The sequence below is a fragment of the Oncorhynchus mykiss genome, chromosome 13, assembly GCF_013265735.2.
Source record: "Oncorhynchus mykiss isolate Arlee chromosome 13, USDA_OmykA_1.1, whole genome shotgun sequence".
NCBI lineage: Eukaryota > Metazoa > Chordata > Actinopteri > Salmoniformes > Salmonidae > Oncorhynchus > Oncorhynchus mykiss.
Genome location: NC_048577.1, coordinates 42350525 through 42376958, shown reverse-complemented (window position 1 = coordinate 42376958; position 26434 = coordinate 42350525). Strand labels below are relative to the sequence as shown.

The 26434-nt window shown below is 41.9% G+C and overlaps 1 long non-coding RNA gene across 1 annotated transcript; it reads left to right on the top strand.

Moving 5' to 3' along the window:
- The first annotated feature begins 19713 nt into the window (after positions 1-19713).
- Positions 19714-26431, top strand: LOC118938459. The gene is made up of 3 exons (XR_005035740.1): positions 19714-19796; positions 19889-20067; positions 25628-26431. It is a non-coding gene; the product is annotated as an uncharacterized LOC118938459 (long non-coding RNA).
- The last annotated feature ends 3 nt before the right edge of the window (positions 26432-26434 follow it).

The following is a 26434-nucleotide window of genomic DNA, read 5'->3' as shown; positions in this document are numbered from 1 at the left end:
TCCATATTGTTAAAATATCCAGGATAATTATCTAATGTCAACACAATTCCAGGTCCCATGTGATGCTAGGCTATCTGCTATCAAGCTACGTACATGCCTCTATCCCGAATTAATAGGAAAGATAGGCACCGTCTCATTTCATAATTTTAGTACCTATTTTATTTCCCTATTCATATGGAATTGATGCATAAACTGTAACTTGATCCACACAACAGATGGCATGAAACAGGCTCATCTCAACATTGAACCAACAGAGAACGTGCTTTAAATCTCTTTAAACAATTGGGGATCTGATATCCAGAAGATGTCTGTGCACCTATTTGTGTGATGGTTAGGAAATTATATAGTATATTGCAAGAATCTGGGACTGGGACAGTGTAGTTTTATGTAACAGTTGAATGGACAGGAAAGATCTGAATTGGAAATGAAAGCCTTCTGCAGTTTGGTTGGGGAATGTCTACACCTCCATCTGTGTGCATAAATGGTTCCAAATATGGCACTCCGGCCATTAATTACACAGCAAGGGGCTTCTAAAATAACTAAAAGAAGACATATTTCTTCTACAGTACATGTAACCAAAAACCAAACAAGATAAGTACAAGATTGGAAAAACGACAATGGTTTCTAAAGGAAATAGGATTATGTTTTTCAACCAAAATATGTAGAGCCTTATTTAATAATAATTTGATTGATAACACAAATAATTTTCTTACACAGACTTGCCCCAACCACACTCTTATCGTAGGGTAATTTGATAGAATGTTTATTTCATTTCTCCATGTGCAACACACAGTGGTGACCCGCCATATCGGGCTGGCCCACCAGTTTTTTGTGTGTGCCTGTTTTGCATGTTATTTTGGCCTCAATATGTGTCACATATCAGTTTGCAAACAATGTTAAAAAAAACTAAAAAAACAAAAAACAATATAATTGAGTTAATAAAGCCACATACAAACATGGTCTTTTTTTTTGCTTTTTTGAATAAGGCAGCTCCAAAATGCAGGTGTTTCAGCCTAACTCAGTGCTTTCTGTGGTGGTGGGGCAGCCAGCGAAAATACAGAGCGTAGGGGTTGGTAATGTTCTCTAGTTGCACCATGATTGGCTCAGGTCATTGGCCACAGTTACAATTACGTCAAATCACGTCATATCTGCAGTAGCTTTGATTGGACTGATAATGTTTACATCATATTTCAAAATCTTAGCTAGCAAGCTAGCAGTCATCATCATGAATCAAGTTGACAATCTACTGGTAAATCCTTTTCAATCCTTGTCATATGAAGAGAAATTATAGATAACACGTATTGGTGCTCATCGGCCATTGGACATAAACATTACACAACAAGTTGGAAATCGCAAATTCAACCATGAGTGGTTTGGAAGGAATCCGTGGCTAACTGGAAGCATTGCAAAGCAATCACTAGCATGCTATTCAGTGGAGTGAACGGTCATCCAACTCGGAACTCCAAGTCGGAAACTCGGACCTCTTTCTAGAGCTCCGCCCTGAAGATCACTAACGTCATGATTAGACCTTGCTTTTTCCGAGTTCCCAGTTGTCTTGAAAGCACCATAAATCCAGAGAATGCCAGACTTTGATGACAAAACACCAGTCTCAATGTCAACAGTGAAGAGGCGACTCCAGGATGCTGGCCTTCTAGGCAGTTCAACAAGCTGCACCTTTGAAAGCATCTTGACTGGCTGTATCACCGCTTGTTACGGCAACTGTAAGGCAGCCGACCGCAAGGCGCTACAGAAGGTGGTAAGTACGGCCCAGTACATCACTGGTACCAAGCTCCCTGCAATCTAGGACCTCTATACTAGGTGGTGTCAGAGGAAGGCCCAAATTTTTTTAAATAATTCCCAATCCATAGACTGTTCTCTCTGCTACCGCATGGCAAGCGGTACCAGTGCACCAAGTCTGGAAGCAGCAGGATCCTAAACAGCTTCTACCCCAAGCCATAAGAATGCTAAATAAGACTGATAAATACAAATACAAATAAATCAAATGGATAACCAGAGTACTGCATTGACCATTTCTTACACTAACTCTCTTGCACTGATTATGCACACACACTGGACCACACAGTCACACATACACACACTACATACGCCCACACATGCATACTGACTACACACACACACACACAACTGTCTTATCTATCCTGTTGCCTAGTCACTTTATAGCTACCTCAATTACCTTGTTCCCCTGCACATCAACTCGGTAGCGGTACTCCCTGTATATAGCCATGTTATTTTTTACTCACTGCATATTTATTCCTTGTGTCACTATTTCTATTTGTTATTTTTTTAAATTGATCTTTAACTCTGCATTGTTGGAAAAGGACCAGTAAGTAAGCATTTCACTGTTAGTCTAAACCTGTTGTTTATGAAGCATGTGACAAATACAATTAGATTTGATTTGAATCTCTATTGGGGAAGCCCCAAGCTGTATCCACTTTTGTCCCAGGCTTTGCCCCATTGTTGAAAAGCCTACATACCCCTCCCACAGCATCCTCTCTGCACCTGGGTCTTTTGCATAATCGACAATCTCCAGATGTCATGGAAACTGTTTCCAAGGTGACCAATGAAAAGCAAAAGGAGGTGTTGTTAGATCAACCTCTCTACTTTAACCTTTGACCTTTGCTAGAGTATAACAAAACTATTGTTTTTATCATTCCAAAATGGATAATACATGGTACATTGATTGCTCTACTGGACTGAACATGTAAATGAAAACAGGCAGGATATGACTCATGCAAGCACAAGCGAATGCGTGCGCACACACAAACACAGTGCACCCCTATTAAAATCTATAAATATTCCTTTTGTGATATAGTATAACACTGATATACAGCATTGTTCAATCACAGGTTCCAATATGACTTATGGTCTGGCTGTGGACAGTCTCTTTTCAAGAGTGTGTAAATTTACTTTGCAAATCCTTAAGTGGTCTAAACAGTTCAGGCAAACAGAGCCGATGGAGTCTGTTTGCATCACTCTCTACGTAGTCTATGTACATTTGTGTCTGCCTTTTTGGAACGTGATGCAAACGGACCTTGGTCGGATCCATTTGCGTAGACTGTGTAGAGCCCTTTACAGTGGGTATCATAAGTATTCACTTAAGAGACTGTCCCCAGTCCACCTGGTCGTGCTGCTGCTCCAGTTTCAACTGTCCTGCCTGTGGCTATGGAACCCGGACCTGTTCACCGGACGTGCTAACTTGTCCCAGACCTGCTGTTTTCGACTCTCTATCTCTACCGCACCTACTGTCTCTAACTCTGAATGATCGGCTATGAAAAGCCAACTGACATTTACTCCTGAGGTGCTGACCTGTTGCACCCTCTACAACCACTGTGATTATTATTATTTGACCCTGCTGGTCATCTATGGACGTTTGAACATCTTGGCCATATACTGTTATAATCTCCACCCGGCACAGCCAGAAGAGGACTGGCCACCCCTCAGAGCCTGGTTCCTCTCTAGGTTTCTTCCTAGGTTCCTGCCTTTCTAGGGAGTTGAGTTTTCCCTAGCCACCGTGCTTCTACATCTGCATTGCTTGCTGTTTGGGGTTTTAGGCTGGGTTTCTGTATAGCTCTTTGTGACATCGGCTGATGTAAAAAGGGCTTGATAAATACATTTCATTGATTAATTCACCCTCCTTTTTTCACCCTCGTTGAGTTACAAATTATGATTGAAATATTTCATTGTGTGATGTTTTTTTGTCATTGATCTACACAAAATAATTGAACATTTCAAAGTGAAAAGGAAATTAAAATGTACAACAATTAAATAACTAAAATATAGTCATTGCATAAGTATTCACCCCCCTTGTTTAGGCAAGCCTAAATTAGTACAAGAGTAAAATGTACATGGACTCACTCTGTGTGAAATAATAGGGGTTGACGTGATTTTTGAATGACTAACCTTTCCTCTGTCCCCCATACTGTACATACAACATCTGTAAGGTCCCTCGGGCAAGTATTGAATTTCAAGCACAGATTCAACTACAAAGACCAGTGAGCTTTTCGAACACCTCTTAAAGAAGGGCAGTGATTGGTAGATGGGTAACAACAACAACAAATCAGACATTGAATATCTCTTTAAGCATGCTGTGGATTGTACTGTATATTAAACCACACAGAAACAGTCGTCCTTCTGAACTGAGCTGCAGGACAGTAAGGAAACTGATCAGGGACGTCACCATGAGGCCATTGGTAATTTTAAAACAGCTACAGAGTTCAATGGCTGTGATGGAAGAAAACTGAGGATGGATCAACAACATTGTAGTGTCTCCACAAAAATGACCTAAATGACAGAGTGAAAAGAAGAATACAAATATACAGAATACAAATGTTCCAAAACATCCATCCTGTAAGCATTGCTAAAGTAGGGCAAAGGAATACAATTTTGGCCTAAATGCAAAGCCTTATGTTTGTGGCAAATCCAACACATCACTGAGTAACTGCCTCCTTATTTTCAAGCATGGTCGTGGCTGCATCATGGTATGGGTATGCTTGACATAGGCAAAGATTGGGGAGTTGCTTCAGTCTGCTTTACACCAGACACTGGGAGAGTAATGTACCTTTCAACAGGACAATAACCTAAAACACAAGGACAAATAACCCAGACAGGAAGACCACGGCACTTTGACAATACAGGGTATATTGTGTAGATCGTTGACAAACAAATTACAATTAAATCCATTTTAATTCCAATTTGTAACACAATAAAATGTGAAGAAATTCAAGGGGGTGAATACTTATGATAGGCGCTGTATGTGACATCAACCTTCACACTTATTTAGTGGGTAAACCTGTGGGTGAACAAAGTGGGAGTGAACTACAAGTTCCTGATGGATCATAACCGAATATGTAGAGGGTTTTGTTATGCCAACCAAAAGTATACAAATGTAAAAATAGTTTTATATGAGACACTTGTTAGAACCCTTAACTCACCTGTCAAACCTTGTGAAGTCTCGAAATGCAATCAATGTTGGTTTTGCTGTCCAATTCCATGATTGATGTCCACAACACTGCAATCACTATGCCCTTGGATCTGAAGCTTGAAGACTCAAGTGCAACAATAATACACACAGAAATATGGGTGTATTGTATTTACTCGCTTTAGACTTGGTGGAGGACAATCACATCGCCCCCAACTAACCTTTGCACTATGAGGACAAATGAAGATGCTGATGCACTTTCACCTAATAATAGCTAGCCCATTACTAAAGGCTGCCTTGATTTTGGTTGGGGTAAGTCTTACATGTTGATGGTGTTTGAAGGGCTAAGACTTCGTGAACTTTGTCATGAGTGTAGAAAGGTACGATGTTGTTCAAGTAAACAAACAGGCTAAAAGCAGCAAAATGAGATTCAGCACCATGGACAGCGGCAGGAATAGTAAATCCGAAAATCGGCTCCCGGACAGTGGAGAGCGACTGTCTCGCGCAATGGTCACTCCCCAGTCCACACTGGGTGAATCCCATTTAATAGGCTAGAAAGACAATTGATAATGTTCAGATGCGAGGAGCTGTAGTTGGGGATTTGATAGAGAATACCATGGCAATGCTTTTTTTTTTATAAGAGAGACATTCTACCACAGAACCTCTACAGTGCTATATGGACGCATGGAGGCGCTGATGCACTACCATGCCCATGAGATGCCAATCTGCAATTTTATGGGGGACAACGGTCTCTGGCAGCCAGGGTACTTGTAGATTGTAATCAGACATAAATATCTAACGTCATAAATACAACGTTCAGGTAATTTAGCTGATAATATAATCTCGTGACATTTTTCAGTAGACAAGCAACCTTGCAAAACCAGCAGTCAGTAGAAAGGCAAGACAGCTAACGTTACTGTTAGCGTAGCTAGCTAACAAACACATATTTGGGGCTTTAACGTAATGGATAAAAATGACACAACATACAGTGTACAACTGTGTATATATACGAGCTGTCAAGAGGAGTGGCTCGCAATCTCAGCCCCATCATGTTAGGTAAGTGAAGCTCAGAAACGACAAATTCCCCAGATAATGAAGCTGTGTAGCTATAGTAGCTAGCTGCCGGTTGAGATTGATTGAGCACGTCGGCAAGCCTTTGATCCAGTTGATGGCTAGCTAGCTGGGCTGGCCAACATTACTCTTGCAATGCATCATTTTTTGTTTGTTATTAACTTGCTAGCTAGTTCCATACAACCTGCCAATTGAAGTACGTTTGAGCTTGGTTTATACAGTATATAGTCGAGCTATTCAAAGGCTTATTCTTCAGAATTTCAGCTCAACAATATTGCAACGTTTACGTTAGCTAAAATGCTAGCTACACACAAGACAAGGGTGAAACAGGTGTGTGCGAGCTTGATTGACATGCATGCTAATCAGCATCAAGCCTCGGTCACACACATACAGTTGAAGTCGGAAGCTTACATACACTTAGGTTGGAGTCCTTAACTCGTTTTTCAACCACTCCACACATTTCTTGTTAACAAACTATAGTTTTGGCAAGTCGGTTAGGACATCTACTTTGCGCATGACACAAGTAATTTTTCCAACAATTGTTTACAGACAGATTATTTCACTTGTAATTCACTGTATCACAATTCCATTGGGTCAGATGTTTACATACACTAAATTGACTGTGCCTTTAAACAGCTTGGAAAATTCCAGAAAATGATGTCATGGCTTTAGAAACTTCTGATAGGCTAATTGACATCATTTGAGTCAATTGGTCTACCTGTGGATTTATTTCAAGGCCTACCTTTAGTCTGGTTCATCCTTGGGAGCAATTTCCAAACGCCTGAAGGTACCACATTCATCTGTACAAACAATAGTACGCAAGTATAAACACCATGGGACCACGCAGCCGTCATACCACTCAGGAAGGAGACAATCCCAGAACAACAGCAAAGGACCTTGTGAAGATGCTGGAGGAAACGGGTACAAAAGTATCTATATCCACAGTAAAACGAATACTATATCATCGACATAACCTGAAAGGCCGCTCAGCAAGGAAGAAGCCACTGCTCCAAAACCGCCATAAAAAAGCCAAACTACGGTTTGCATCTGCACATTGGGACAAAGATCGCACTTTTTGGAGAAATGTCCTCTGGTCTGCTGGAACACAAATAGAACTGTTTGACCATAATGACCAACGTTATGTTTGGAAGGCTTGCAAGCTGAAGAACACCATCCCAACTGTGAAGCATGGGGGTGGAAGCATCATGTTGTGGGGGTGCTTTGTTGCAGGAGGGACTGGTGCACTTCACAAAATAGATGGCAAACAGCAAGCCAAACAGCAAGCAATGCAGATGTAGAAGCACGGTGGCTATGGAAAACTCAACTCCCTAGAAAGGCAGGAACCTAGGAAGAAACCTAGAGAGGAACCAGGCTCTGAGGGGTGGCCAGTCCTCTTCTGGCTGTGCCGGGTGGAGATTATAACAGAACATGGCCAAGATGTTCAAATGTTCATAAATGACCAGCATGGTCAAATAATAATAATCACAGGCAGAACAGTTGAAACTGGAGCAGCAGCATGGCCAGGTGGACTGGGGACAGCAAGGAGTCATGTCAGGTAGTCCTGAGGCATGGTCCTAGGGCTCAGGTCCTCTGAGAGAGAGAGAGAGAGAGAGAGAGAGAGAGAGAGAGAGAGAGAGAGAAAGAAAGAAAGAATTAGAGAGAGCATACTTAAATTCACACAGGACACCGGATAGGACAGGAGAAGTACTCCAGATATAACAAACTGACCCTAGCCCCCCGACACAAACTACTGCAGCATAAATACTGGAGGCTGAGACACCTTATTGCCTCTAATGGTATGATCCTGATCTGAGGGAAAGTTGCACAACATTAACTTTCTCACAGATCCTCCAATATCATCAATATGATTTATAAGAAGGTTGGCGTGTATCTCAAGTCAGGGTTTCAGCATGACTTCCAATGGACTACTCCACCTTCCACCAGATGGTGTGTGCTTTAATATACACCTCCATGCCTTCACCTCTCTCACCTTAGTGTTAATGATGCTGATAGTGTGATATGAATGCTGAAGTGCACAAAATCTACATTAGTTCTCTGGATGAAGAAACAGACCATGCGTATCTTGTATGTGTTTGACATCATCTCAGAAATGTGATTTATTATGAAAAAGTTTGTACAATTTTGGGGTCAAGTTTGGCGTCAAATCATACATATTCTTGTATAATTTTCAGTGGGAGCAATAACTCTTCACATATCTATACTTATTAGACTAGGCATTTCATATAAGTCCTCTTATTAAATGCATGTATTCACTGCAACTCCTAGCACTGGTTAACTATAGCGTCATTCAGTAGAACAGTACAGTAAACTGTATGTTCTGTAGAAGACAGCACCTCTGGTATCGCATAAGACAGGTAATTACAGCATAGCATGTCTCAAATGCCACGGTGACACTATCTCTTCATAAAAGAATGACTCCACCAATAGGTGCTTGTATCTTTTAGTGAAGGAGACAAGGCCCTTCACCTTGGTATGTTGCTCACATAACCACCTTCAACAATCAACCTGACCAATGAAATGTATTGTACACCTCATCCCTATGTGTAGTTTTATTTATTTCAGAATCAGTTGCTGGCTGCTAAATGTAATGATACATTTAAGTTAATAAATATGAATACAATATTAGTTAGGTATGGATGATATTGTTTTTGCACATTGTTTGCTTGTTGTTTTGTAATTGTATTTCTAAATAAAGCCATTCACTCCAAATGTTACTATGTGCGCAGTTCTGCGAATGTGTCTGTGTTACTTTTCCAGTGTTAGGCATGCAAAGTATTGGTCCCTCAAGCTGAATTTGAAACACGTTTTTGATCCATTAAAGGAACTACAGTTCATTAGATAAATGGTCTCCATATTATATCTAAAGAACAACTTTAGACTGACTGCTTCCTGTTTTGATGTTGATTAGATGTTGCAGTTCACACGGCTGTTGTCAGCAGGACCAACCCCATCACTAGTAATCATGTGACGGATAAATTGTCCAAACAAACTTCAGTGTACTTGCAGTGACCTTGACTGAAGCATCATTTGCTCAGGCTACTGTCACAGTGTGTTAGAGGACAAAGTCTTCAGTCATACTTTTTGCATGCTTGTTGTGTTTGTGTCATAACATAATAGTTGTTCTGTTGTCATGGCCCTGTCTCTAAGTGTTAGTCATATAAAGTTTGAAAGTACAGCTGTCAACAAGATTGCGTTTATCTGCTTCTTATCTGAACCTAGAAATCCACAGTTTATTGGAATAACAAAGCATTAATGGATTTTATTTTCATGCAGAATATGGATGATAGTATGTAGAAAATGTTGTTGGGGAAACTACCCCTTATTACCTCATTGCTCCATCCTTGTAAGAGCTGAAGACGCACAACGCACCCATGGATAATTCAAGCGCATGTGAAGAGAGAGCACTTGGGCTATGCTTGGGTGATAGACCTGTCAAGACAAATAACACCATGTTTGCATTTTGGGAACACAAAAGTAGGTATGAGGCTTGGTGCTGTTCTGGGGAAGGCTACCTTGAGGTGCTATGGCTGTTTATCTTCACCTCAATCCCCCCATCTCTGCTCTCTACACCAACTTCTTAGACTTGTGTCGGAAATGTTGAGGGGGCAAAGTTGTTAACATGATACTACCTCCGTGAGAGAGACTCTGAGTCACACTCGCCCTCCCCAGTGACAAACCGTTATATGACAGACCTTTTTTATTTCTTTCCTTTAATGTGACTCAAAGGGGTCATGGACGAGTATCCAAAGGGATGGAAGTTGGTGACAGAGGCAACTCTAGGTAAACACCACCTACAGTGGTTGGAGTTGGAGTTCTGGTCATGAATCCCAGGAGGAGCCACTGTATTAGGAACTTGACTTGGACTGCTACGTTTGCATAAGTACATGTAGGTGTTGCTAGTTAATATTCTGTGTGTGAGGACAGACGCTGGGAGACGAGAAGCAAGTACAGGGAGTGAATATTTAATAAATGACAGACATGAAACAAAACACGGACCGCATCTGAACAAGGGAAACATAACGACATTAATGTTGACACTGGGATCAAACTGAGGAATAGACAGATAAAGAGGAGGCAATCAATAAGTGATGGAGTCCAGGTGAGTTCAATGAAGTGCTGATGCGCGTAATGATGGTGACAGGTGTGTGTAATGATGGGCAAACTGGCGCCTCTCGAACACCTGAGAGGGGCAGGTGTCACACTGTGTGGTAATAACAAAATAAGGATTCATAATTAAAACCTCAGGTCAAGTAATTTGAGTTTGCAGATTGCTCTAATACATTTAGGATTAATTAACTCAAACCAAAGGTTAGGATTTTACTTGAATGTACACACACACACACACACACACACACACACTACTCCTAAAATACTGCTTGTTCCTGCAGCTATGAATTTCACATTGAAGGATTAAAAAACAGATACAATTACACTGTTGCACAATACTACAGTATAGTACAGAGTACATGGCACTCTCTCCTGTATAACTTTGAATTTATACAAATTGTAATTGGCCACGTCCAAGCACCCCATCACGCAAGTGCTCCACCATGTAGCAATCACATTTAGTTTGATATGTAGATATGCACATTTAGTTTGTAATGTTTATACTGTCCAATCAAGCTTGTTTAAACATCTCTTCATCTATCTTACGTGTCAGTTTGCATGACTGCCACTTTTGTCACTCCATCCTCTCTCCAACATCCAGGGATTTCCGTTCTCCCCTCCCCCTCAGCAACATTGAGATTCCTTATGTAATGAAACATACTATATAAAATACATATACATTATTATTATTAACCATTTGTGTCCTCTAAAAATCCAACATTCAATTTACACTTTGTTTGTCTCAATGTTTGAGAGTTAAATTTAGTCTCAAAGAAATTTTGCTTTTATCATGACAAAACAAATGCTAATTGTTTAAATAGGAAGAACCTTGACTCTCCACTTCCTCTCTCTAACTTTCCACCTCAGGAAACGCCCAGCTGTCAGGGTCACCATATGGGAGATCCCATGAGAAACAGACCTACCTGACCTCAGAGTTTGAGTCACGGCAGATACTCTAAACTCCCATGCATCTGCATACATACATAAATATAAGCATCTTTGTCCTCTCCTCCTTCTGGTGGGTCCATCACTGAGCCATTTCCTGAAATGCCCTTGGGTTGTCCCATCCGGAGAATGTGTGTGTTTGTGCATGTTTGTGTGCATGTATATGAGAGTGAATGAATACTCTATAATGGGAGCTCTGTGCAACCTTGCTAATGCCTTTAATAGTTTTGTTCATCAGATCATAAACGTTCTACCCTCTGGCAACTACCTGCCAGTATAAATATTGTAATGGCTTGCTGCACATTTCGTACATATACCCAAGCATGAATGTATGCACACAGGCGATCAAGCACACACACTACAAATGTACCAGCCCTTTGAGATTTGTGCTGTTATTGTTTTTTTCTTGGACAATATCCTGCTCAGAGGACACGATTGGAAAGCATTGCATCAAAATGAGCTGGATTCAGGAAATTGCCTTTTTCCCCCATCCGCACTTACAGTACACAGGGTCGTTCCACCAATTAGGTGCCTTTTGTTATAAAGAGCACATATTCAACTTAATAAAACATTGTTTTTCCCATCTCAAGAGGTTTAAAAAAAATACTATAGTAAATGTCTATTAAGTGCCAAATAAAGTAACAGGGTTGACCGTAACAGTGTTGTGTGTGTGATTTCATCTTAAAATCAGCCATAAATCCTCTTGTGACAGGGGGAATGGAAGCTTGTTGTGTGTAACATGGAGGGGCAGTTGACAAAAATAATCATTGTGAAAACAATTATAGCCTGTCTATCTATGGGTAACAGGGTTGTCGTGTTATGCTCGTTTTCCACCACAAAACACAAAACAATTCCCCAAAAACCTGCTTTTACACTATTACTTGACTATTAGATGTTCAATGTTTCTTTATAAACACGAAGGTTGACCTTGAATAGCTTCACCATGTTTAAACAACAGGGTTGACCTTAAAATGAGGGAAATTATTATTATTATTTTTTTTACAAAAAATTGGAAACAAAAATATAAAAGATAAATAATAATCTTCAGAAATGGCTTTGTCAAAGAAACAAAATGACTAGGTCTTTACAGAGGATACACAGAGGGACATGTTCAAATGCTGACTTTTGGCACATTAGCACTTTAGTCTTTATTCAAATAAAAAAAATCTATCAGATTTACTGAAGTTTCCATGTGGTCTATATTAACAGGCTTTTAAAATATTTGAGCACAATTTCTACTTAAAATATAAAAGGTACGCAAAAGGTACTCATTTCGTGAAACGACCCAACAGCAGTGGCAAATCGATCTACAGCTATCCGCTTCGGCCGCTATCGCAATAACACAGAGCTTTACTCTGTATGACATGCCAAATCCAGAGAGGTTACATACGATATCGACAAAATGGAAGGCTCATGGTACTTCACATGGAAAGCTCTGTCGATGCCTCTGCTCATGTCACAAAGAGCTGAAAGGCAATAGGTTCTGTAAGGCAGTGGTTCCGTAACAGTTTTTTAAGGAACTCAGTCCAGCTTTCAACTTACTCTTGAAAGTTGTAATAGTAGAATGCACAAGGTGCAATTCCGAAATTGGGTAGTGCATCATTAGTTTCCTCTTGTCATGTCAGTCCTTAGAGAGCTACAGTGCATTCGGAAAGTATTCAGACCCCTTGACTTTTTCCACATTTTGTTACATTACAGCCTTATTCTAAAATTGCTAAAAACATTTCCCCCCCACCCTACCCTCATCAGTCTACCCACAATACCCGATAATGACAAATCAAAAACTGAAACATCACATTTACATAAGTATTCAGACCCTTTAATACAAACTTTGTTGAAGCACCTTTGGCAGTGATTACAGCCTCACACCAGTTTCTCCCATTCTTCTCTGCAGATCCTCTCAAGCTCTGTCAGGTTGGATGGGGAGCGCCGCTGCACAGCTATTTTCCCGTCTCTCCAGAGATGTTCGATCAGGTTCAAGCCTTGGCTCTGGCTGTGGCTGTGTGCTTAGGGTCATTGTCCTGTTGGAAGGTGAACCGAGGTCCTGTGCATTCTGGAGCAGATTTTCATCAAGGATCTCTCTGTACTTTGCTATGTTCATCTTTCCCTCGATCCTGATTAGTCTCCCAGTCCCTGCCACTGAAAAACATCCCCACAGCATGATGCTGCCACAGCCATGCTTCACCGTTGGGATGGTGCCAGATTTCCTTCAGACGTGACGCTTGGCATTCAGGCCAAAGAGTTCAATCTTGGTTTCATCAGACTAGAGAATCTTGTTTCTCATGGTCTGAGAGCCCTTTAGGTGCATTTTGGCAAATTCCAAGCAGACTGTCATGTGCCTTTTGCTGAGGAGTGGCTTCCGTCTGGCCACTCTACCATAAAGGCCTGATTGGTGAAGTGCTGCAGAGATGGTTGTCCTTCTGGTAGGTTTCCCCATCTCTACAGAGGAACTTTAGAGCTCTGTCAGAGTGACCATCAGGTTGTTGGTCACCTCCCTGACCAAGGCCCTTCTCCCCCGATTGCTCACTTTGGCCAGAGTTGGCCAGCTCTAGGAAGAGTCTTGGTGGTTCCAAACTTCTTCCATTTAAGAATGATAGAGGCCAATGTTTTCTTGGGGACCTTCAATGCTGCAGAAATGTTTTGGTACCCTTCCCCAGACCTGTGCCTCGACACAATTCGGTCTCTGAGCTCTATGGACAATTCCTTCGACCTCATGGCTTGGTTTTTGCTCTGACATACACTGTCAACTGTGGGACCTTATATAGACAGGTGTGTGCCTTTCCAAATGATGTCCAATCAATTGAATTTACCACAGATGGACTCCAATCAAGTTGTAGAAACATCTGAATGATGATCAATAGAAACAGGATGTACCTGAGCTCAATATCGAGTCTCATAGCAAAGGGTCTGAATACTTATGCAAATATGGTATTTGCAAAAATGTGGGGTATTGTGTGTAGATTGCTGAGGGAATTTTTTTTATTTAATCCATTTTAGAATAAGACTGTAATGTAACAAAATGTGGAAAAAGTCAAGGGGTCTGAATACATTCCAAAGGCCCTGTATGTATAACTTGTCAGAAATGTCCAGATCAACTAGCCCATGTCAGCTAACGTGTCAGCTAATGTTTTGTAGCTAGGTTTTTTAGCCTATAGATTTTGTAGTAATGTTCCCCAATACTGGAGGGTATTGAAAAGTTTGGGAACCCCTGCACAAGACACATTACAAAACTAACACAGACCCTCTCTCTCGCTCTCTCTCTCTCTCTGGCAGAACTAACATTCGGAAGGTATTGTATGCTTAATGGTGATGTGATTGACACACCAGCCTGTGTTTGCTTGTGTATGTGAACAACTTAGTGTGTGGAATTTCCCCCTTGTTGCCATGGCTAAAACCCTAGTCTTGAAAACCTGACCCTAGGCAACACAGTGACTAGGGTCTGGTTTCAATGATGAACTCTTTCCCGTCAATAAAATACAAAATAGTAGCTAGGAAGTTGGAGGTTATTTTTAATGAGTGTATTCAATTCACATCTACTTTCTTAACTTAAACCACTGCAAAGCAAAAAAGGTTTTGCTTGGAAACTTTGGCATGTCTGCCTCTTGATTTGTTGGGAGAGTTCCTGGGACATTTTTCCCTTTATCGACTTAGGCAGTGACGTAGTTCCTCTATCCAAAAAGAGTCCATCATTGAAACCAGACCCTAGTCACTGTGTTGCCTAGGTTAGAGTTTGTAAGACTACTAAAACCCCTCCGTTCTCAAAGCCCCCCCCCACCGCTTCCCCTTCAAGTTAAGTGAAGGAAATGCAACGAAGGCCCATTAATTCCACCCATTAAGAGAGGTCTGCATAGTGCACACAGAGATGCCATGTGTCAGCCTAAAGGGAGCTGCTCTGGTCCCCAAAGTCCCACTTGCCTCTGGACTGGAGGCACCGCTTAGAGGGCAGCTCTAATTACCCATGGGGCCCTGGGTCAGAAAGAGGGAAACCAAGAGCTCCATCATCAGCACTCTGGATTTTTCCCAGTGTTTTATTATTTATTCACATTTCATCAGGCATTAGTGAAACACCAGCTTTCCTTTCCCTCCTGAGCTGCCTTACAAGTGACTCTGTGACCTGCACTCAAGGACACCGCCAATCTCCACTCTATTAGAGAACCAGCTAGTTGAAATATGGCTGTTTAAAATCCCACTATGACATGCCATTTAGAGAATACGATGAGTATGCTTGGCTGCCACTGGGTGGCGCTAGCTGAGAGCAGTTGCAATGGGGGAGCCACTGATGAGGCTCTTTAATAGAGCGATCTCAAGACTATTGGATCTGAGTTTGATACATGTAGTCCAGAATGACATAACACTCTTTATGGTTGCTATAGTGTTACTTAAGTTCATGCTTTCCATTGCAACGAGAGACCCATCTCTCTTACTTTAATTTGAATGGAGGGAGAAGTGACATACTTTGTGAAGTGATTACATTCACCCTTGTTTAATGGGTTGTGAGAGACACACAGGTTACAGAATATATTGATACACACAGTACATCATGGATCCGACATCAATTCATGTTCTCAACTTAGCGAATGTAATGTTAGCATCTGTAATAACCTTCCCTTTGTTCTGTTTTTGGGCAGATTGATGATGAGAGTTCCCTCGATGTTTCTTAAACGTTTCCCCCTGCATTGAATGTGAAGAGTATCAACACTGGGTTGCAGAACTGGTTCCTGACATGTCTTTCTCTCCCTGCATGACGGTGACACGGGAACCCAAGAGCAGCTGCTGACCTCTGAATCAACAACATTGTGCTTTCAGACACAAGAAACACTACAGCTGAAAAGTATTTCATTAATTCAACACCCTCTCTCTCAACTTTAAAAAACATAAGCTGATGGGATGGGATGAGATGGTGACAGTCACTCCATAGTGGTACCAATACCATTCCTGCTTTCTCTGTGGAGCGCTACAGGGTTTAACCACACCTACAATCTGTGAGAATTGTTGATGAACTCGTTGACTGCAGTTCTCTATGACCTGAAGGACTTACCTGCAGAGGAGTTCTTTCTGATGAAGAAGGCAACTTCTGGCGGATCCAGCTGTGGCAGGGTCAGATTGTGTCCTCAGCCAGGTCATCGGGTCAGCATTTGTATGGGCTGATGGGTAGCGGAGCAGCGCGGTGCGTCTCAGTGTGGGAGAGGGGCATGACCCATAAAGGGAGGCTGACAGATGCCCGCTGTAAATAGGACATTAACTGGGGTGACCTGAGAGAATGGGGGGTAAGGAAGAGGAACTAGACGAGAAGAAAACAGAGTGATTGGGAGAGAAAGAAATGCTTAGTGGGCAATTTCATGGAGCTTATAACTGAGGGGAAACAATCCCATAGTCTCTGCGCAAAAACTCAACCAAAACATGTATTAACTATCTGTGTGTCAGTGGACACCTGCAGGCTGTCCATAGTCAATCATTGTTAAAGGTTTTCTTGAGGTACTGGATATGCTTTACTGGTGTTGAGTTTCTCTATGCTCGATGAAAGGCTTTTGGCAGAGGACATAGATCTGAAGGAATCCAGGATTTTAAATAAACTGTGAATTAAAAAAAGATATTAGCAAGATATTTAATCTCCACCATTATTTAGCTCATAATCATAGCTTGAATGTGCTGAAACAAAACAGAGGTATGAGAAGTCAATAGCTGAACTAGAAAAGCAAGGCAGGGGTAGTGTCATGATACAACATGTTTAACTATTTTGATTACTCCAAATGAGTAGCCTTTAGCCAAAATGTGACAACAGAGAGCAAAAGAGAGTGAGAGAGAGAGAGAGAGAGTGAGAGATAGAGAGGAGATGAGGAATACGTATTGGGCCTTCAGACTTCAGGACGTCACTACCACTGAAGATACTACTGTTGTCAAATGTTGTTGTTTAATTGGATCCAACCATTAAAAGAAAACATGCTAACATGTTTGCAGGGAGGGAGGCAGGGACTGAGAGAGAGAGAGAGAAAGAGAGAGAGAGAGAGAGACAGTCAGTCAGAATTAGTTGTTCCACTTTTCATAGGAGCCTGAGCCGCAGTGTGTGGCCCTCGTTAGCTCTCCAGGGCCCCGGCAGCAGTGCTGGAATGGATGGATATATGGAGGGATAGATGGCGATGGGCTTGTTTTGTTGCTCTGTGCCCAGAGCTCTGTGGGCGCTCTGAGTGAACGGGAGGGCCCCCGAGCAAAGAGTGTACCAGAGACAGATCGTAATGCACGGCCTCGCACTCATCAGCCTCACCACAACATCAACCCTTCATTCTCCACTCCCAACCACCAAACATCTCAGCTCATCTCTACTAAAATACCATTTCACATCTCAGCCCTGACATACATTCACATTATACTGGATCTTATTCACTAATTAGACACTCTTATCTACACTAAAGCCACTTCTAGCACTGTACCTTTTCCTACACTTAATGACCAAAAGCGCCCTCTTTGATTGACCTCATGGGTGGAATGTTATTAATATTTTTATGTTATTAAAATCCGGTGTTTTTATGTCAAAAGGTTTTGTTATATTTCAGTCTTCCGTGATGTATGTAAGAGAAATATTGGGATGCAAACTCAAAATTGAATACATTTTAACTCTATATCTGACATGGTACAGTTGTCTTCTTCAACAACTTTGGATGAAATGTGAAGCCACAATCCAAAGATTCCTGACTGAACATGACTCCTACTGCTAATCTCCATTCCGCACCCTTTGCTTCCCTTCATTGAATGGGGCTCCGTTGTTTCATTTAAAAATATATATATTTAACTAAGCAAGTCAGTTAAGAACAAATTATTATTTACAATGACAGCCTACTCCGGCCAAACCCTGACGGCACTGGGCCAATTGTGCGCCGCCCTATAGGACTCCCAAACATGTCTGGATGTGATACAGCCTGGATTTGAACCAGGTACTATAGTGACACCTCTTGCACTGAGACACAGTGCCCTAGACCGATGCACCACTCGGGAGCCCAACCAATGCGTTCAAAGGATAAAAAACGAGACTGAAAAGCCGTGAAAAGCCCTTGACCAATGAATGCTTCCTTCAGGATGCACAGCCACCAGCTACGGTTTGCATGCCCTGGCGAAGGATGCTGTCATGCAAATTAGGTGATTGGAGTTCAATGGTCCCCAATGGTAAGTATACCGGTAGCTAGACCATACACTACTGGTTTTATACAGTGCATTCGGAAAGTGTTCAGACCCCTTCCCCTTTTCAACATTTTGATACGTTACAGCTTTATTCTAAAATTTATTAATTCATGTTTCCCCTCATCAATCTACACACAATAGCCATAATGACAAAGTGATTATTTTTGCAAATGTATAAAAAATACAAAACAGAAATACCATATTTACATAAGTATTCGTACACTTTGCTATGAGACTCGAAATTTGCTCAGCTCAGCTGCATCCTGTTTCCATTGATCATCCTTGAGCTGTTTCTACAACTTGATTGGAGTCCACCTGTGGTATATTAAATTGATTGGACATGATTTGGAATGGCACACACCTGTCTATATAAGGCCCCACAGATGACAGTGCATGTCAGAGCAAAAACCAAGCCATGAGGTCGAAGGAATTGTCCATAGAGTTCAGACACAGGATTGTGTCGAGGCACAGATCTGGGGAAGGGTACCAAAACATTTCTGCAGCATTGAAGGTCCCCAAGAACACAGTGGCCTCCATCATTCTTATTAAATGGAAGAAGTTTGGAACCACCAAGACCCTTCCTAGAACTGGCCGCCCGGCCAAACTGACCAATCGGGGGAGAAGGGCCTTGGTCAGGAAGGTGACCAAGAACCTGAAGGTCACTGACAGAGCTCCAGAGTTCCTCTGTGGAGATGGGAGAACCTTCCAGAATGACAACCATCTCTGCAACACTCCACCAATCAGGCCTTTATGGTAGTGGCCAGACGGAAGCCAGCCCTCAGTAAAAGGCACATGACAGCCTGCTTGGAGTTTGCCAAAAGGCACCTAAAGGACTCTCAGACCATGAGAAACAAGATTCTCTGGTCTGATGAAACCAAGATTGAACTCTTTGGCCTGAATGCCAAGCATCATGTCTGGAGGAACCCCGGCACTTCCCTACGGTGAAGCATGGTGATGACGGCATCATACTGTGGGGATGTTTTTCAGTGGCAGGGACTGGGAGACTAGTCAGGATCGAGGGAAAGATGAACAGAGCAAAGTACAGAAATCCTTGATGAAAACCTGCTCCAGAGTGCTCAGAACCTCAGACTGGGGCGAAGGTTCACCTTCCAACAGGACAACGTCCCTAAACACAGCCAAGACAACACAGGAGTGGCTTCGGGACAAGTCTCTGAATGTTCTTGAGTGGCCCAGTCAGAGCCAAGACTTGAACCTGATCGAGCATCTCTGCAGAAACGTGAAAATAGCTATTAACTAGCAGCATCAAACTCAAACCAACCCAGTGCCATAGTAAAACACGTCACAGTTTGTTGTATAGTGTAACGCCTTCACCGGCCTGAATCTAATCCAATCTGGAGCCAGTCAGTCTACCTACGTAAAGCATAGCATTAGCTTCCAAACAAGGTGATGTTATTTCTCAAGCTATGTTTATAATTGAGGGATGTTGTTGCTGTTTTTCTGTTAGACAAAATGCACAGCTGGGTGCCAAACGGATCCCCTGGTCATGAACGGAGGCCGAGACCTACCAGAAGGAGCAAAGGTGGGTGTCATAACATGTCCAGCAATGTGGTTGCAATGGTTGACCGACCTCAAAAAATAATTGTATTCACTGTTCACTTGTTACTTTCACAGCTTGTCAGGCAAGACCTCAGAATAAAACCGTGTCATGCGACAAGTACCCTTGTGACATCTCCTAAATTGTTGCCAGTGTCTCCCTTGACTCCCATGAAAAGTACACGCCATCATGGCGCTTCTGATAGTGACCCGAGTTACTGCCCTGATGACACAGACGGCTTCATCAACAACGACAGGTAATGTGTGTTATGTAAAAAGTTGTATTAAAAAATACCCAGCTTGATAATATTAGGTTAATTCCTCACCCAATCAGAGTCATTTGTGCATTAGCCAAAAGCTTTGTCCTTTCTTTAGAACAAAATGCAATTTACCACTTGGCTATTTATTGCATCAGCCTTTCTCTAACTTTTTGTGCCAGGGACCAGCAAGACATGGCCTTCTTGTTCTGGGGACTGCTTTGGGGAAAAAAAATGTTGGCACTTGCTTTTTCTTTATAAAAAAGACTGATTTCATTCATTTCTTTTGTCACACGAAATGTATGAATTCTGTGGGCTGTCTTCAGGGGATGTCTGTTTGCCTGTCTATTTGATGGGCTGTCTTCAGGGGATGTCTGTTTGCCTGTCTATTTGATGGGCTGTCTTCAGGGGATGTCTGTCTGTAAATGACAAACAATACAAACATTAATTAGTCATTATACATGATCACATGACCTGAGCTGTCAATAAAAACAATGTAACAACTGAATCTATAATTATTTCTATATACGTTATTAAAAACATGAAATTGTACAAGATGATTGACACCCGAGTGGCACAGTGGTCTAAGGCACTGCATCTCAGATCTAGAGGCGTCACTACTGACCCTGGTTCGATCCTGGGCTGTATGATGGGGAGTCCCATAGGGTGGTGCACAATTGGCCCAGTGTCGTCTGGTTTAGGGGAGGGTTTGGCTGGTGTAGGCCGTCATTGTAAATAAGAATTTATTCTTAACTGGTGTGGCTGTCTCTTGGACACCAACACGATGGAGAGGGACACCCAAGGTGTTTTCAACAGCCAGTCTGCTGCAACATTTAGATTTTGTTGCAGCAAGAGAGGAGAAGCTGGTACATCTTAAGAATGTAGAATGAAAGGGGATGAAGGTATTCACTGCCATCTCGCTGAGTTGCGGGTATTCTCCATTGCTCAACAGCCAGACCATGGACAGGCACATCTCATTAAAGCAAAGCTTGGTCACAGGACAGTTCCAATAGTTTATCCTCAAGAACCGGTGACAATCTGAGTCTCTTCAGTGCTGGTTAACGGATTACGCATCCACTGCTTTCCTGGGAGTGGATCAGATTGTGAGGGAAAGTAATCCTAGAATTTATGCTGAGTTTGGCTCAGATGTGATCCATTTCTACATCACTCTTGTCAGCCTCTATCCACTTTGTCTCTCCAGACTAGAAGTTGACCGATTTATGATTTTTCAATACCGATACTGATTGGAGGACCAAAAAAAGCAGATACCGATTAATCGGCCAACTTTTTTTTTTCATTTGTAATAATGACAATTACAATACTGAATGAACACTTATTTTAACTTAATATAATACATCTTTAAAATCAATTGAGCCTCAAATAAATAATGAAACATGTTAAATTTGGTTTAAATAATGCAAAAACAAAGTGCTGGAGAAGAAAGTAAAAGTGCAATATGTGCCATGTAAGAAAGCTAACGTTTAAGTTCCTTGCTCAGAACATGAGAACATATGAAAGCTGGTGGTTCATTTTAACATGAGTCTTCAATATTCCCAGGTAAGAAGTTTCAGGTTGTAGTTATTATAGGACTATTTCTCTCTATACGATTTTTATCGCATATACCTTTGACTATTGGATGTTCTTATAGGCACTTTATTGCCAGTGTAACAGTATAGCTTCCATCCCTCTCCTCGCTCCTACCTGGGCTCAAACCAGGAACACATCGACAACAGCCACCCTCGAAGCAGCGTTACCCATGCAGAGCAAGGGGAACAACTACTCCAAGTCTCAGAGCGAGTGACGTTTGAAACGCTATTAGCGCACACCCCACTAACTAGCTAGCCATTTCACATCGGTTACACAAGCCTAATCTCGGGAGTTGATAGGCTTGAAGTCATAAACAGCTCAATGCTTGAAGCACAGCGAAGAGCTGCTGGCAAAACGCACAAAAGTGCCTTTTGAATGAATGCTTACGAGCCTGCTGCTGCCTACCACCTACCGCTCTATCAAATCATAGACTTAGTTATAATATAATAACACACAGAAATACGAGCCTTGGGTCATTAATATGGTCGAATCCGGAAACTATCATCTCGTAAACAAGACGTTTATTCTTTCAGGGAAATACGGAACCGTTCTGGATTTTATCTAACGGGTGGCATCCCTAAGTCTAAATATTCCTGTTACATTGCACAACCTTCAATGTCATAATTACGTAAGATTCTGGCAAATTAGTTCGCAACGAGCCGGTCGGCCCAAACTGTGCTTGCAATGAACGCAAGAGAAGTGACACAATTTCACCTGGTTAATATTGCCTGCTAACCTGGATTTATTTTAGCTAAATATGCAGGTTTAAAAATATATATTTCTGTGTATTGATTTTAAGAAAGGCATTGATGTTTATGGTTAGGTACACGTTGGAGCAACGACAGTCCTTTTTCGCGAATATGCACAGCATCGATTATATGCAACGCAGGACACGCTAGATAAACTAGTAATATCATCAACCATGTGTAGTTAACTAGTGATTATGATTGATTGTTTTTTTTAAGATAAGTTTAATGCTAGTGTTACGAATCCCTTTTGGCCCGACAGTCTAGGGGGGATGGTAATGAGACCCGTAACATAACTGCAAACATAACTGCAAATTATAATAGTGACAAAGTAAAAGTGTGAACGAAATAACCAGGACAACTGAAATCTACCGTCAAACTCAAGGTTTATTTGAAAACACACGGTAATGGGGGGAGCAGGAAAAGGGGCTGAGCTGGACCCAAGGAAAGAAACCATAAGTATTCAAAACACCCCTAAGCTAGACTAGCCTACTTTAACAACAGCTAACTAACTAACCAAAAATACAGTGGGTGGTCCGCCCAGTTCTAACTAGTGTTTTTAACAAAGTTCACCTACGGGTAGTGTATGCCCATGGGCGACTTGTCTCGGTTTCCCCTTTTCCCACCAGCAAAGAAACAAACACCATAACCAAAACAATACTCACAGGAGATGACAAAGTGCTAAGGAGGTGCTCAAACAAAAGAGAGGTTAATACACAGAGAGCGTGAGACACAGAGACGGCATTTACAGAGAGATTGAACTCGAGAGCAAACAACTGATGGGGTTTTTAAACCAAGGGAAAGGAACTGTGATTGGGTAGGAAACAGGAGGAGGTGTGTCTTCTGATTGATGATTGGATTGGTGACTGATTGGGGAGTGATGATTTTCACCTGTGAGGGGAGAAGGAGAGAAAACAACACAGGATACACACACACACACACACACACAGGATACCTGTATCCGTAACAGCTAGCTAGCAACTTACCTTGTCTTCTTACTGCATTCGTGTAACAGGCAGGCTCCTCATGGAGTGCAATGTAGTTAGAGCGTTGGACTAGTTAACTGTAAGGTTGCAAGATTGAATCCCTGAGCTGACAAGGTAAAAATCTGTCGTTCTGCCCTGAACAAGGCAGTTAACCCACTGTACCTAGGCAGTCATTGAAAATAAGAATGTGTTCTTAACTGACTTGCCTAGTTAAATAAAGGTGTAAAAAAAATCAGCCAACTCGGCGTCCAAAAATAACGATTTCCGATTGTTATGAAAACTTGAAATCGGCCTTAATTAATCGGTCGACCTCTACTCCAGACGCCCAAACACGTTGAGTGTTCCCCTCCTCCATCCCTCTGACGTTTAACCTGTTGGTGTCCAAGAGACAGGCACACCAGTTAAGAACAAATTCTTATTTACAATAACGTCCTACCCCGACCAAACCATCCCCTAACCCGGACAACACTGGGCCAATTGTGCACCGCCCTATGGGAATCCTGATTCAACAGCCTGGGATCAAACCAGGGTCTGTAGTGAAGCCTCTAGCACTGAGATGCAGTGCCTTAGACCGCTGCCCCACTTGGGTGAGTCAAACATATTGTACTATTTAACGTTTTTAATAACATACTGTATATAGAAATTATTATAACAATTCAGTTGTTACATTGTTTTTATTGACAGCACAGGTCATGTGATTGTGTATAATGACTAAATAATGTTTTTATTGTTTTGTCTATGAAATCTACTATTTTTTTGTTTGAGCTGAGTTTGGAAAATGACACGTGCTCATCCCTGCATGGATAGGCTGAGCAGCAGTCTCATCCGTACAGATCCATAATACAACTGCCCCATCATATTCCATACCCCGTTATGTACTCGTTCAGAAGACAGGATATGTCACCTGCGGTTGTATTCTGAGGCAACACTTTGCAACAAATAAATTATTAATGTACTGTATGTATCGAATATATACAAGATGCGGACATTTATAATGTCAGTCGTTTCATCTAATAGGATTGCAAACCAATTTGATGTGCGAGTTCTTTTTAAAACCTGTGATTTCATCATCTGCCATATCCTGGATCCTATGTGTCATTAGAAAGTGTGATGATGCTGATCTTCGTAGCTGCAGTTGGGCCTAAAACCTCTCAGCAAGTATCCACGACTGAGGCTATGAACAGCTTTTCAACTATGGTGAAAGGAGCCTGGCACTTGGAAAATGCTATGAGAGAGTATGAAGCCTTCAGTAAATTCTCTTAGTCTGTGAAATTATTGTGCAGCATTTTTGTTTGGTATGTCATCCTTTTTTTTTTTGTAAAACAAAAACCGTCTGGTTTATCCTTGAGACGTGGATGGTTTGTTTATACATTTCTGTGTATTTTCGATGGCTTCATAGCATCATTGCTGAGGCAAGTCTGACATATCACACAGACTGGTTTTGGCAGGCAGCTGTCATTTGAAACAAATCCAGGGAGACTGAGAGCGTGCAGCCTGCTCAGCAGGGCTAGCTTGTGTGTGTGTTTGGTGTAGCTATACTTAGTCATGGCAACACAATTTGTTTACTGCAGCATGCATAGTTCAGTGCATTGTGCAAGTAGGCCTACAGCAAGCATTTATTTGATGTAAATACATGTATTTATTTATGACGTGGACCAAAAAACTCCCCAATCATATTCAAGACAAATACACTGCGGACCAGCAATGTCACGACTTCCGCAGATGTCGGCTCCTCCCCTTGTTCGGGTGGCGTTCGGCGGTCGACGTCACCGGCCTACTAGCCATCGCCGCTCCATTTTTTTCATTGATCCATTTGTTTTGTCTTGTTTTGCACACCTGGTTTGCATTTCCCAACCACACTGCATGCATTTATTCCTCTGTTCCCCCTCATGTCTTTGTGTGATATTGCTTGTGTTACGTGTCATGTTTGACGCGCCAGACTGGTGTTCGTATTATTCCGTGTTTTGTCACGTGGTATGTTTATTTGTTTGAACATAATTATTATGACTGTTTGCACGTTTTGCACTTTTGCCAATTGGCTGGAGGTTTCGACGCCGCGGCGTCCGTCTGTTGGTTTCTCCTGCCTCAAAAAAGTGTGCGCCTGTTCACAACTCTCTGCTCTCCTGCACCTGACTCCGCTACCAGTACGCACACCATTGACAGGCAAGCATACTGCCACAGACCAGCACCAGTCTACAGACCATGGTTTGAGAAAGGCTTTATTATATCACCCTGTTACAGGCCCTCCCAGTCAACATTACCTCATACGATTGCCTGCTGCAGTTGTTCGAGAGATGTCCAGCTTGCAGCCGAACATGCAGCATAGAGAAGACCTGCAAACGGGGCCCTCATCAGCATCATGCAGACATGCCCTCGCTGTGAGCATACCTATGAATATAACGGTCAGCCACATGTTGGCAAGTGTCCAGCCAGCAACCTTCACCTCTCAGTGGCAACAGCTTTCACAGTATAATCATTTGTACAAATACAGAAGGTAACCCACTTCATTACTTTGATACATTTGATAGCCCAATTATAAAACATAATATGTAAACTGACATTATTTGTTGCTTATTTTCTACTTATTAGGTGCATATAATAATAGCCGGATCAACTCTATTTCAAAGGAGATGTTGTACTGCATGAAGAAGCTCATGCACTATGACACATCTCCTTTGCATGGAGTTCATCCGGCTGGTGGAATGTTGTCCCACTCCTCAGCTTCCTCACACCAGATACTGACAGTTTTTTTTTTTAATCCACGCCCCAGCCCTTACTTTTTTTAAGATACAGTATCTGTGACCAACAGGTGCATATCTGTATTCTCAGTCTTGCGCAAATCCATTAGAGCATAATTAATTTACTGTATTTCAGTTGGCTGATTTCCTTTATGAACTGTAACTCTGTAAAATCTTTGAAACTGTCGCATGTTGCGTTTATATTTGTGTTCAGTGTATATATACAGTGCCTTTGGGAAGTATTCAGACACCTTGACTGTTTCCAATCTTGTTAGGTTACAGGCTTATTTTAAAATTGATAGACACAATA